The sequence below is a fragment of the Ctenopharyngodon idella genome, chromosome 16 (assembly GCF_019924925.1).
Source record: "Ctenopharyngodon idella isolate HZGC_01 chromosome 16, HZGC01, whole genome shotgun sequence".
Classification (NCBI taxonomy): Eukaryota; Metazoa; Chordata; class Actinopteri; order Cypriniformes; family Xenocyprididae; genus Ctenopharyngodon; species Ctenopharyngodon idella.
Window position 1 is genome coordinate 21626855 of NC_067235.1, and position 12628 is coordinate 21639482.

The window sequence follows — 12628 nt, forward strand, 5'->3', positions numbered from 1 at the left end:
CTGTTCACAGGCCACAGAGGTGAAAAGAAAAAGCCTATTGGCTGATAAGAAGGGTGATGTCACTGAATTAGAGATGATTTCAGTTCAAACATACAGCAGAAATGCATAATTCACACACTCATACATGCCGTCGCTGCCCACACACACGAGCAAGAATTGTCTCAACACTACAGCCATATACACACACACATATACACACTCCAATGAATCCACCCAAGTGGCGTCCCCTCAAAGTAGCGGTATGAGTAGAGAATGGAGTAAATTAGCCAGTATGTGTGACTGGAGCGCTCCAGAAATAGCCAGGGTAATGTATTATCATAGCGGCCGGTGCTTTGCACAATGGTGCCCTTAATAATACAGTTCATTTCTGCTGAAATAAATAAGGGCTCCATTTCCATCTTATTTCATGCAAATGATGGCAGCCCAAACAGGTAGAGGGAGTACTGTGTGTGCGTGTGTGAGCAGTGAAGGGGGGTGTCGTAGTGTCGGGATGCATTCAAATGAGCTCCAGGCCCCTAGAGTGTGGCAATGACTCCCACGCCACCTTGCCAGTCGCTGACACACACTCACAGAGTCGATATGGCCGCCGTTACACACACTGCAGTGCTGCCAATATCAATTTCCTTGAATGCTCCTCAGGAGAACAGCACTCTGAGGAAGACAAAGAACACTGTGTCTCTTTTTCCTTTCTCCACATGATAAACAATCATAAAGAAAACTACATTTGGTGCGCTATGTAAACAGTGGAGATGGAGGCGTACTGTGGCACTGAGGTGACAAAAAATCTGAAAAATGCAGTCCTCCGAAGGCGGTTCTTAAACCCTTTCGTCAAGATGAAACAGCGGTCACAAGCCATGTCACTGAACTTCCCTAATGCGATGTATTCCTGACAGGATCTTCAATGTAAAATTAAAAAATAAAAATAAAAACCTATAGAGCAAATCCTGATTTTATATACTGGGAATTGATTGGATCATGAATAAGTGTCTCTATATGGCAGGTCTCTCTGTATGACATATTTTTTTTTTTTCAATTATGAAAGATTACAAAAACACTTGAATGGAAAAAAAAATGAATGGAACTGAGGGAAGAGTACGAAAAATAAGTTTTTAATATTTTTATTATAACATTTTTGGGAAAAAAATAATTTAAATATAATGATAAAATGTGGGAAGATTACAAACAATTAAAAATATATATATGTATTTTTTTAAAGGGTTAGTTCACCCAAAAATGAAATTTCTGTCATTATGTACTCACCATTATGTCGTCCCAAACCCGCAAGACATTCGTTCATTTTCGGAACACAAATTAAGATATTGATGAAATTCGAGGGTATCTGATCCACATATAGGCAGCAAAATCATTGCACCTTTTCACGTCCAGAAAGGTATTAAAGACATCGTTAAAATAGTCATATAGTCAATATTGCCCGAAGCTGTACACGTGAGCACCATGATGCATGTACGTGATGCTGACGCAGCAGCTGGCCAATACTGAGCCGGCATTTGGACGTAAACATGGAAGCTCTGCACTGGGTCAACTGCACAGAAGACTGACAGGGTAGAGAGGAAATAGTTGAATAAAGTCATTATTTTTGTTTTGTTTTTGCACACAAAAAGTATTCTTGTCGCTTCATAAATTAAGGTTGAACCACTGAAGCCACATGGACTGTTTTAACCATGTCTTTAATACCTTTCTGGACGTCAAACGCTGCTGCCTATGTGTGAATCCGATTCCCTCGGATTTCATCAAAAATATCTTAATTTGTGTTCCGAAGATGAACGAAGGTCTTACGGGTTTGGGACGACATGAGGGTGAGTAATAAATGACAGAAATTTCATTTTTGGGTGAACTAACCCTTTAAGTTACAAATGAAATTGAGGGAAGATTACGAAGGCAATTTTGAAAAAAAAAATAATAATAAATATATATATATATATATATATATTTATTTATTTATTTAAAAAAATATTAATGTTTGAAGGAAGATAAAAATAATTTTGATTTTTTCTATGAATGCAAATGAGAGAAGTTTGAAAAAATATCAAATTGTTTTAATAAAATATGATTTTCTTTAAAATTATGATAAAATGAAATTAAGAGTACGATTACGAAGACCTTTTTCGTTACAATATCTGAATCATTCACAAATAGAGAATGTTGAAGTTTCACATATTCACGTCATATATATATATATTCAGAACCCATTCTACTTCTGAGTGAAAAAGGATATTCGAAAAAAGATAATTCAAATCCAACTTCAAAAATCCATTAAGAAAGTGACTGGATTTTGAAAAGTTTCTACTGTATAAATCACCTGTGGTCGAAGGGGAGTAGTCGAAAAATGAGAGGGCTTGATGATGTCCGCTGCAAAGGAAAGTCATTTCAAAGGCGAAATAAGTTAGTAGCTACATTTTGATACACAGAACATGCATTAAGGAAGTAAATGGGGTCACTATAAGGAAAGTAAGTTAGAAGCTAAAAATACACTCCGATTTGTTTATCACCTAAACTAAACGGCTTTATTTGCTACATTTAAAAGAGTTAATGACTCATTCTTAGGCTCCACTATCCATTTAAACCTTTCAGTTTCAAGATTCAGAGACTCTACAACCTTACTTCTTTAGACACCACTTCTCTCTCTCTCTCTCTCTCTCTCTCTCTCCCTAGTGTGACTTACAGCAGGCACGGGCTGCATAAGATTAGATCATAAATTACCCGCCCAGAGATCTGCATCTCTTCCTCATCTCACTCCATCCCCACACCTCACGCCCCCTTCCCTGTTCTTCTCTCCGCCCTATGTGCCCCTCGTCTGCTTTCATCTTTCATTACAGTGCAGTGTCCAAGGTTGCAGGGCCGGCGTGTGACTGTATCATCCGCAGAGCTGCAGAGAGTAAAGCGTTCTGGCGGGCAGAGCAGGTCTGCTTGACTGAATAAACCCCTCGGCTGGGGGGGGGTGTGTGCAGCTGCCCGCTGCGCCCAAAGAAATGATGTGAGGTGCGAGGTATGTCACGGGTCCATCACACAGGGCTTCCCACCACACACACACACTCACACGCAATCACCGGTCGCATAGGCTCCATGTCCAAGCCAGCCTGCATTTAAATTGAACTGACCCCTCCTGGCCCGATGCCCCTTCCTTCAGTGTCTCTCTCTGCGTGAAATCAGATTTGTGTGCAGCGCTGGCTGGTGTCTGTCGAACAGTAAGGTGATTTATCAGGAATGCAAAGAGCATGCAGAAACAATCTTTATTGCATCCATTTCCTGCTTGTCAGCCGGGATCATGTTGGCTGTTCATTAAAGGGCCGGTACGGCACGGTGCCGGCGCAGAGCAGGTGAGAAGAATGTGTCTCGATGGCGTGATAGATTGGCTGCTCCCCTGCCGTGACAGCAGCTGGATGGATTAAACAGCAGGGGGGGAGGAAGGAGGAAAGAACAGAGGGGGAAAAAAATGCTGACTCCGACGCTCACCCCCGTCACAAGAATTTTTACGTGGCCGGCGAGTGTCATTTCGACCAAAACACAACACAGCCAATGAGCTGTGAAAGCGCATGTGAACATACACAATCACACTTCAGTGATGTAGTCCAGAGGCTCTAATTGTTTATTATCATACTTAGTATTTTTGTCTTGTTTTCCGGTAAAAATATCTACCGTCCTAAACAAGACAAATTTACATGAAATGCAAGAAAAAGAATTTTGTCCCATGAAAATACTGAAATAAGATCATTTTTCTAACCACATTGGCACATCATTCTCACTAAATTTTATTTTTAAGAGAAATGAACTTATACACTTATATATACTTATACTGTTCAAATGTTTTTGTGTGGTAAAATATTTTTTAATGATTTTCAGTGTCACTTATACTTATGCTTTATTTCTTGATCAGAAATATCGTAAATACAGTAATATTGTGGATATATTATTACAATTTAACACAACCATATCCTATTTTACTATATTTTACAATGTTATTTATTCCTGTGATGGCAAAGCTGAATTTTCAGCATCATTACTCCAGTCTTCAGTGTCACATGATCCTTCAGAAATCATTCAAATATGAATGAACCCACCCCCCAAAAAAACCTAGCTACATCCTCTCAGAACACCTCAGCAATTTCATAGCAACAAACAGTAATAATATATTATATTATATAATATATTATAATTATATATTATATAACATATTATAATTATATATTATATAATAATAATATAATTAATCAATTCTTAATCATATGACTGAACAGTTACAAATGTAGCAAAATCATGAAATCAATACATCAATTCTAAAAAATAAATTATGACATACAGGCTGCTTATCTGATTCTTTACATCCCTGTCATTACATCTACTGTCCCATTTAGCTACATGTGTCAGCATTACATCCAAAGTGCAAATGAAAATAAAATTGAAATGTGTATCTAACATTGGACTGTCTGTTCTGATTAAACCATTTGTCTTTAGCTTCTATTTTGTTCGGGCTTTGCAACAGAAGATCAGAAAGAAAAGATAATCCCACTTTGTCTTCCAGTGTCATATCCTGAAGGGCGGAGGTTAGCTTAAGACGACACACCTCCCACTGACACCACTGAGTCTCTGTGCTGGGTGCCTTTGTGTGTACCGATCCTGTTCTGAATCATGATTTGTAGCTAAGAGATGTACGGTACAGACACGCAGTGACAGCAGGTTGGCAAATCAATACAAGTATGCGTGTGTGTCAGGGGTGTTCTCTCCGAGGGGAAAAGGGGAACAGACTCCATTTTCCCCCTTGACAAAAAATAATAATAATATTATATTATTATATTACATTATATTATATATTAATTAAATTGCCAACTCTCATGTATTTGGCATTAAACACATGCTTTCAGGCTCTGCTCTCACGCTGCCCAAGTAAATCTCACGCCGAATTAAAAAAGCCAACATGTCGTGCAGACCGTTTGGCGTATGACATCAAGAATCACGAGAGCGATTCGAAAGCTGTGCTTCTGACGGTATTTCGATGTCATACACAATTCGATCTGCGCAGCGCAGCATAAAGTCAAAAACACAAATTGACAAGGTATGGGTTTTCATTAAACCAATGAAGATCTGCAACCTCTTGCTTGGACCAGTCTGTATCAATCATATTTTCCCCACACCATGCAAAGTCATTGTATATAAGCTGCTGACCCCCACCTACACAACCATCACTGAAGATGTTTAGGCGGCATTGTGAAACGTAGTATTTGTGCACACAAAGCAGATTTACACATCTAAGATAACTATTATTAAATTGAGTTGTTAATTTTAACCTTTAATAATAATACCAGCTGACAGGGCTTATGAATTGACATCTTGAAAGTGTCATCTTGAGTGTCAAGCACTAATAAAAACAGTATAGGCTACCAGTTATTGTCACTAAACTTAATGAAATTCTGTTTAGTTACCAAATGTTTTGCCAATCACAATACACTTGTGATATATATATATATATATATATATATATATATATATATATATATATATATATTCTGTAGTGACATCAGTGGGTAAAGTTTCAGAGTGAGGCAGCTTACCTTATGCTCACTGTACAGGCGAAAAGTCACTTGACAGGAGGCCTCCTAGCGACTATCAATGAGTTGTGTATGCAACCGTCCACAAATCGTCCTGAATGGGTCCTACTGGAAATTAACAGAATAATTACAGATTACACAACCCATACAACTGGTCACATAAAAACTGAGCAAGGCAATACTTAGTGGTAAAACAAACAAAAAACAAACAATAAATACATAAATTCATAAAAATTAAATTCATAAAAATAAATAAAAGCTGCATTAAAATATGCTTATTGCTGTAATAATGTTATTACTTCACTTGTTTTTAATAAATAGTATATTAACATAAGCATAAATGCATAAAATATTATATTGGTCACTTGTTGATAAGTATAAGCTACATGGTGTTACATACATCTTAAAACTGTGTAATCATCATCAGAAGGATCATGAGTTTTAGCTAAAAAGCTAAATCCATTTTAAACGTCCACTACACACCACTGATGTGTGTGTTATCTACCACACAGACATTGTGAAACTAAAATGCCTCACTCTCTCTCTAACCATTAGCTGATTAATCTGTTCATTAATCTATCCCTTGTGCATAAAATTATGATGTGTAACAATACACAATTGCAACAGTAATGAGCGTCACTAGTTATTAAAGTAAGGATTGTTTAGCTTTGCCTTTTCATTTTTTACTTGAAATGACACAATTGCCAAAAGCTTATTAAATTACAAGCTTATTCATATGTATGAATATATTCACCTCTTCCAATAAGAAAAGGACTTGAAGTCAATATCGTATTGACATCATATCAAATCAGATCAATATCAAATTCAAGACATAATAGACCTAGTGATGGAAAAACTGAAGCTGTATACACACAAACAACCACTTCACATACAAGCAGACACACACACCTACAGAAAAACATTTGCATGCAGACACACCTTCTGTACAGACAAATATCAGTTATGATAGATAGATAGATAGATAGATACAGACAGACAGACAGATAGATAGATAGATAGATAGATAGATAGATAGATAGAGACAGATAGACAGACAGACAGACAGACAGACAGATAGATAGATAGATAGATAGATAGATAGAATAAAAGGTTGCATTATAAATTAAAAAAATTATAAATAAAAAATATATATATATTTTTTCCATATAAAAATCAAGAATATTATATTATATTATATTATATTATATTATATTATATTATTTTCACCATTCACACTTCCAAAAATCATGATTTAAAATTTAATTCTTTAATTCTTTTCACTGTATATGGTGGCAGTTAACCAATTAACATGTTTTAATGGCAGCATTTTTAGAATACTTTTTCTGTTAAAATCCCAAAAATAATTTTTTACACATTAGCACATGCACACACACCTGCACCTGACGCGTTGCCTCACTTCACACGTACATACAAACGCACATACTCTTGAGGCAGGTAAATTTGATTGAGTCGGAGGAACGCAGAACAGTTTTGGGTCTTGATTACATTAGACTGAAAAGAGAGGGATGGAGGAAGAAAAGGATTGAGAGTGCCAGCGCAGAGAAAATAATATATTTCATTGTGATATCAAAATCAATAAGCATCGACTGAAAGGTGGCTAAAGGTGATGTGTGTGTACATGATCCTTCAGGCTCCAAAGACGTGCTGTCAAACGGCCCTGGAGGAGAAAAAAAAAAAACGTGCCGAGTGGTGCAGAAAGAGAGTGAAACAGGTAAATAGAAAGGGGAAGGGAAAAAGGAAAAGGTGGCAGAGAGCAAATGATAGTGTAAAAGGAGGGAACAGGGAGGGAAGACAGAGAAAAAGAGAGAGGCGCAGAATTCCCGCCTGGTGGAATCAATACAGCGAGGTGGAGTATAGCACAATAGCTCCAGCCCCAGATGAGAGGTCCAGTGAAGCAGGTCTAATGCTGCCCCCCACCCTCCCCTCGCTCCCTCCGTAGCCCCCGACCCGTTTAGTATGCAGAGCTACGGACGCACCCCCCCCCACAACCTCATTGGTCCTCTGCCCGCATGCTACTCCGCCACACACGCAGTCACTTCCACCAGGAAAACATCTCTTGTGGAGCAGAATTCCTCTGCTCTTCACTGGCAGCGCACACACTCGCGCACGCTCGCATTCCAGCTGAAAACACAAAAGCAAACACACACACACACACACACACATACTCCTCCATTTTTATCAGCACTTGAGAGTACCCAGGCCTCAATTAGTTCTTGATGAATGAGCCCATAAGATGCTGCTTTCTCATTTCCCCCCGTAGCTTGATATTCCAGCAGCCATTATGGGCACAGCTCTCATTGTACTGTGAGTGAGAGGAGATCAGGCTGACTGAAATGTACCTTCACTCAAGCAGAGACACAGAGAGAGAGAGAGAGATGTAGGAAGAAAACACTTGTTCTTATATTTTTAGCTCTTTTGATTCTTCAAACTATCCCTTTATATAATTATTTAATTTTCCTTTTCCAAAATCCTTCCAGAAAACCTCCTTTTTGAACTTAGAAGTAACAATACAAGATTGATGTGTGTGAATGCCTAATTCTCTAAGGTGCAATGGACCAAACAAGCTGTTCTGCACATATCTAAAGAAATTCAAGTGGTCTCTGAGCAGTTTATAGCAGGACAAATCTCAGAAAATGAAGAGTGGAGATTTTGTCTAAGCAGAGCTGAGAGTTCAGAATAATCTCACTATCAAACATTCTTTAATCCAGTGTATAATATTGCCTTTAGCTAGATTTATGCATCTTTGAACTGTAATTGAGACAGTGGAGGTTACTCAGGGTCTAAAATTAACACGTGAAGAGGGTCAAATGAAACTAAAATAGCTTTGGTGTGCAGAGAAAATTAAGTAAACCATTTGAAGCTTGACTTTCTGAAAAGTGGCGGCTGAAAAGTTTTTCTTTTATGCCAAAAATCATTAGGATATTAAGTAAAGATCATGTTCCATGAAGATATTTTGTAAATTACAGTAAATATATCAATAATTTATTTTTGTGAGTGGATATGCATTGCTAAGGACTTCATTTGGACAACTTTAAAGGTGATTTTCTCAATATTTAAATTTTTTTGCACCCTCAAATACCCTCGGATTCCAGATTTTCAAATAGGTTTATCTCAGTCAAATATTGTCCTATCCTATATATGTGACCCTGGACCACAAAACCAGTCATATATATATACGTGTGTGTGTGCGTGTGTGTGTGCGAGTGTGTGTGAGTGAGAGAGAGAGAGAGAGAGAGAGTAAATTTTTTGAAATTCATGTATTATACAATTTTTTAAAAAATTTAAAAGCATTTACACAGTACCTGTAATGGAATATGCACAGTACAGTTTAATGTCTGGTGAATGTATAAGGCTGAAAAATTAAAAAATTCTTAATATCTTTGCATTTTGACAATTCTGATTTAAATAAAAAAAATAACTCATTCATTATTTATGTATGACACAAAACATTCCTGAAGCACCTTTACCCATTTCACAAACATTTTATATGATTTTCCATATCTCTCTCTCTCATTTCTTCACATGAATGCAGGTATCTTTTAAAACACTTTATTTTTCACCTTTTTTCGCACATCTTTCACACTAAGCATTTCTGTCACAGAACACACATGCCAAACAATCCTTAAACTTCACTGCTTCCTGGTTGTGATCCCTTCATTAAATGATTCACAAATTGAGAGAAAGGAACCTGGAGAACATAGAAGAATGAGAGAGGGCGTTGTTTAGTTTTAGCCAGAACAGTTTATGGTAAACGTGTTAAAAAGAAATAAACATTAGATAATCATTTTTATTAATTATTTTTAAATAAATAACTTGCAATGTTTTTATTTAATAAATGTAATTATACTAATAATATACTGTATATATATATAATATGACAAATACAATTGTAACCCTCTCCCTTCCTCATGTTGGGAGAAAAAAAATGGGACATATTTAAGGTGCACAATGTGAATGTGTCATACATATCAGTGATACAGAGTCATGACAAATGTTTTAAAAACTACTTTTAAATACAAATAAACTTGTATGCTATGCTATATGTGTCAGATAAATTAACAGAATTTGGGTGTTGCCTCAGAGAAGCGGTGGATTTTCTCTGTCCTAAAGCTAATAAACTTTTTCGTTGTCAAAACAACTGATGTGCACTATTACCATAGCCCATTTATCACTGCATGCAAACAATGTCTATAGGATAAACACTTGTCCAAAGAAAAAAACAAAAAACAAAACAGCATTTCTAATGGAAAAAAAATGCCTCCAAGCCAATCACAGTGCTTCCACTTGGAAGGAGAGAGAATCTCAGTCAGCCAAAGGTGAGAAAAAGTAACATTACTTTTCATAAAAAGTGATGTAATGCAATTAGTAATGTCGTAACACAATATTGTAACACCCAGAGCAGAAATGTACAAACTCTGTATGTGGGTTATTATTCAACAATACAGCAGCACTAATAAACAGTGCACTTAAGAGCTCGACAAGAAGGGGGGGCTGTCTGTCTTCACTCCTGAACAGAGCTCCAAAATAAACCTCACGCAGAGAAAGACAGAGAGAGAAAGCGAGAGAGAGAGACACATTAGTCCGCACCTACTCTCTGAACTAATACAATAGCTGCACAACACAGAGGGACAAAAGGGACCTCGCTTGAAATGCCAGCCTTCAATATGCACCCAGCCAATCTGATATTTAACACGAGTGTTTGGAGATTTATTTTTGTTTTTGTGCGCTGTTGTTGATCAGATGAAGTGGAAGGAAAGAGAGAGAATGAGAAAGAGAAAAAGAGAGAGAGGGAGAGAGCACAGATGAGTCTAACTAAACACAATAGATAAATACGGCGCAGCAGGGGAGCTGCTGTCAGGGGAGCAGTGCTGCTTTGTAGTGGAGAAGAAAAGATCTCTGGCAGATGAATGGATCCAGCGTCCAGCGGCGGGACTGACCCGGGGGAATCCACAGCCTCACCCACCCACTGAGGGGGCTCATGCTGGGGGAGGCAGGAGCAGCGAGTGCCCCCCACCTCTGTAATGCACAAGCATACTTCACAAGGTATACAAATACGCGAACATGCAAAATCTAATGAAACTGAAAATCACACCAAGTAGTGTGCTGGTGCGCAAAATGAGCCGTACAACAACAGATGAGCGTATACAGGAAATATAATGCGGCATTGGGTAGTTTCTTACCACTAGCAAGCAGCAAAACTAAACAGGATCACAAACATTTTCAAACACGTTTCTCAAACACTTCTTCATCTACTACTGTTCGGACTAACAGGTGATTCCACCCCAAACTCACCCAATTGGTTAAGACGCGGTTGCTGCTTCAAGGCGAACAAATAAATAAAGAAATATAAATTGTGCTAAAGTGTATATACATTTGGGGAGAAATTAACCTACATAATAATAATAATCATTATTATTATTATTAAATTAAACAATTATTATTATTGCTTTCATTATTATATTTTAATAATAATATTTTATATATTTATATTATAATATAACAATAAAAACATACATGTTGAATTTAATCATAACAATATTTATTATAAATTAAACAATTATTTAATTAAGTAAAAATGAATTATTATTATAATTGTATTATTATTATTATTAATAAATTAAACATGTATTATTGTTTTCATTACTGTATTTGTAAATATATAATAACATTATAATAATATTATATTTTAATAATTATAACATTATTAATTAATACACATAATAATATCTAAAACACTTACAAGCTTTTTAAGCCATTTCAAACAATTGACACCATCACAAACACATGAGCTAAACCCCAACTGACAATTACAAAGCTGGTCCATTCACTTCCAGGAGAAAAGCTCCCACTGTGCCAATAGAAATTTGTGTGTGTGTACTAAGGTATGTGCATGTGAGAGGGACCTGTCAATCACACATTTCTGTAGAACATCAGCTTTCAGTGATGGAATAGATTTCTCTTTATCACACACACAGAATGTGATCAGGCCACTGTGCTCACACATTCCAGCCCTTACAATACAGCTGAGCTCGATGCTATGATTCAAGCTCACCAAAAGACCATCTTATTAACTTTAGTGCCATGCAGATTCAGGCTATGCAGATAAACTTAATAAAACCTGTCATCGCCGCTCATAGGACAGCAAAAGTGTTTGAGCCAATCAATCATCTGTGCCATAAATGCCTTTTCACTCTGGAGTCACAGGAAGTTACATCATGACACCATTGAGTTGACACTATAGACGCGTTCAGTTTTTCCGCTTGCAAATTCCGCCTTGTAAATAGTGAATCCATCATGGCACGAGTGCAGCTGGCTTTTAAAGAGAATGGGAGATGAGACTCTGATTGGTTTATTTCACGTTACGCCCCAAAACACACCCATTACTCATTAAAAGAATAGGGACAGTCCAGTTAGACCATGTGCCAGGCGCGCTGACCATTTTTCCCGTCGTTAAACTAGCAAAAGTGGATTCGGACACGCCCTAAGTGCACTTGCGCCGTGCGCTTTAGACCATGTGCTTAGATCGTTAAAATAGGGCCCAATGTGTGAATGACTCCTAATTCATTGGATAGACCGAAACTCGATTTTATCCAAGATATATACACTAGCTTTCAAAAGTTAGGGTCAGTAAGATTTTTTTTTTTTTTTTTTTATGTTTGTGAAAGAAGTCTCTTATGCTCACCAAGGCTGCATTTACTTGATCAAAAATACAGTAAAAACCGTAATGTTGTGAAATATTATTACAATTTAAAATAGAAAAATACAAATTAAAAGTGTATTTCAATATATTTTAAAATGTTGAATTTGCTGAATTAATTAAAAATTAAAATGAGCTTAAATGAATTAAAAATTAGCTGAATTTTCCGCAATGTCACATGAATGCTCTTCATTTGGCAGTGGTAATGAGTAGAAGAGCATTATAACTTGTGAAGAGATGCAGGCTGAAGCCACCTGAGAGAGTGCACAACTAATAATGCAATAGATAAAAACAGACAGGCCTAAATCAGTTCATCATCCTCCTTCTCACAGCCGCCCCATCATCA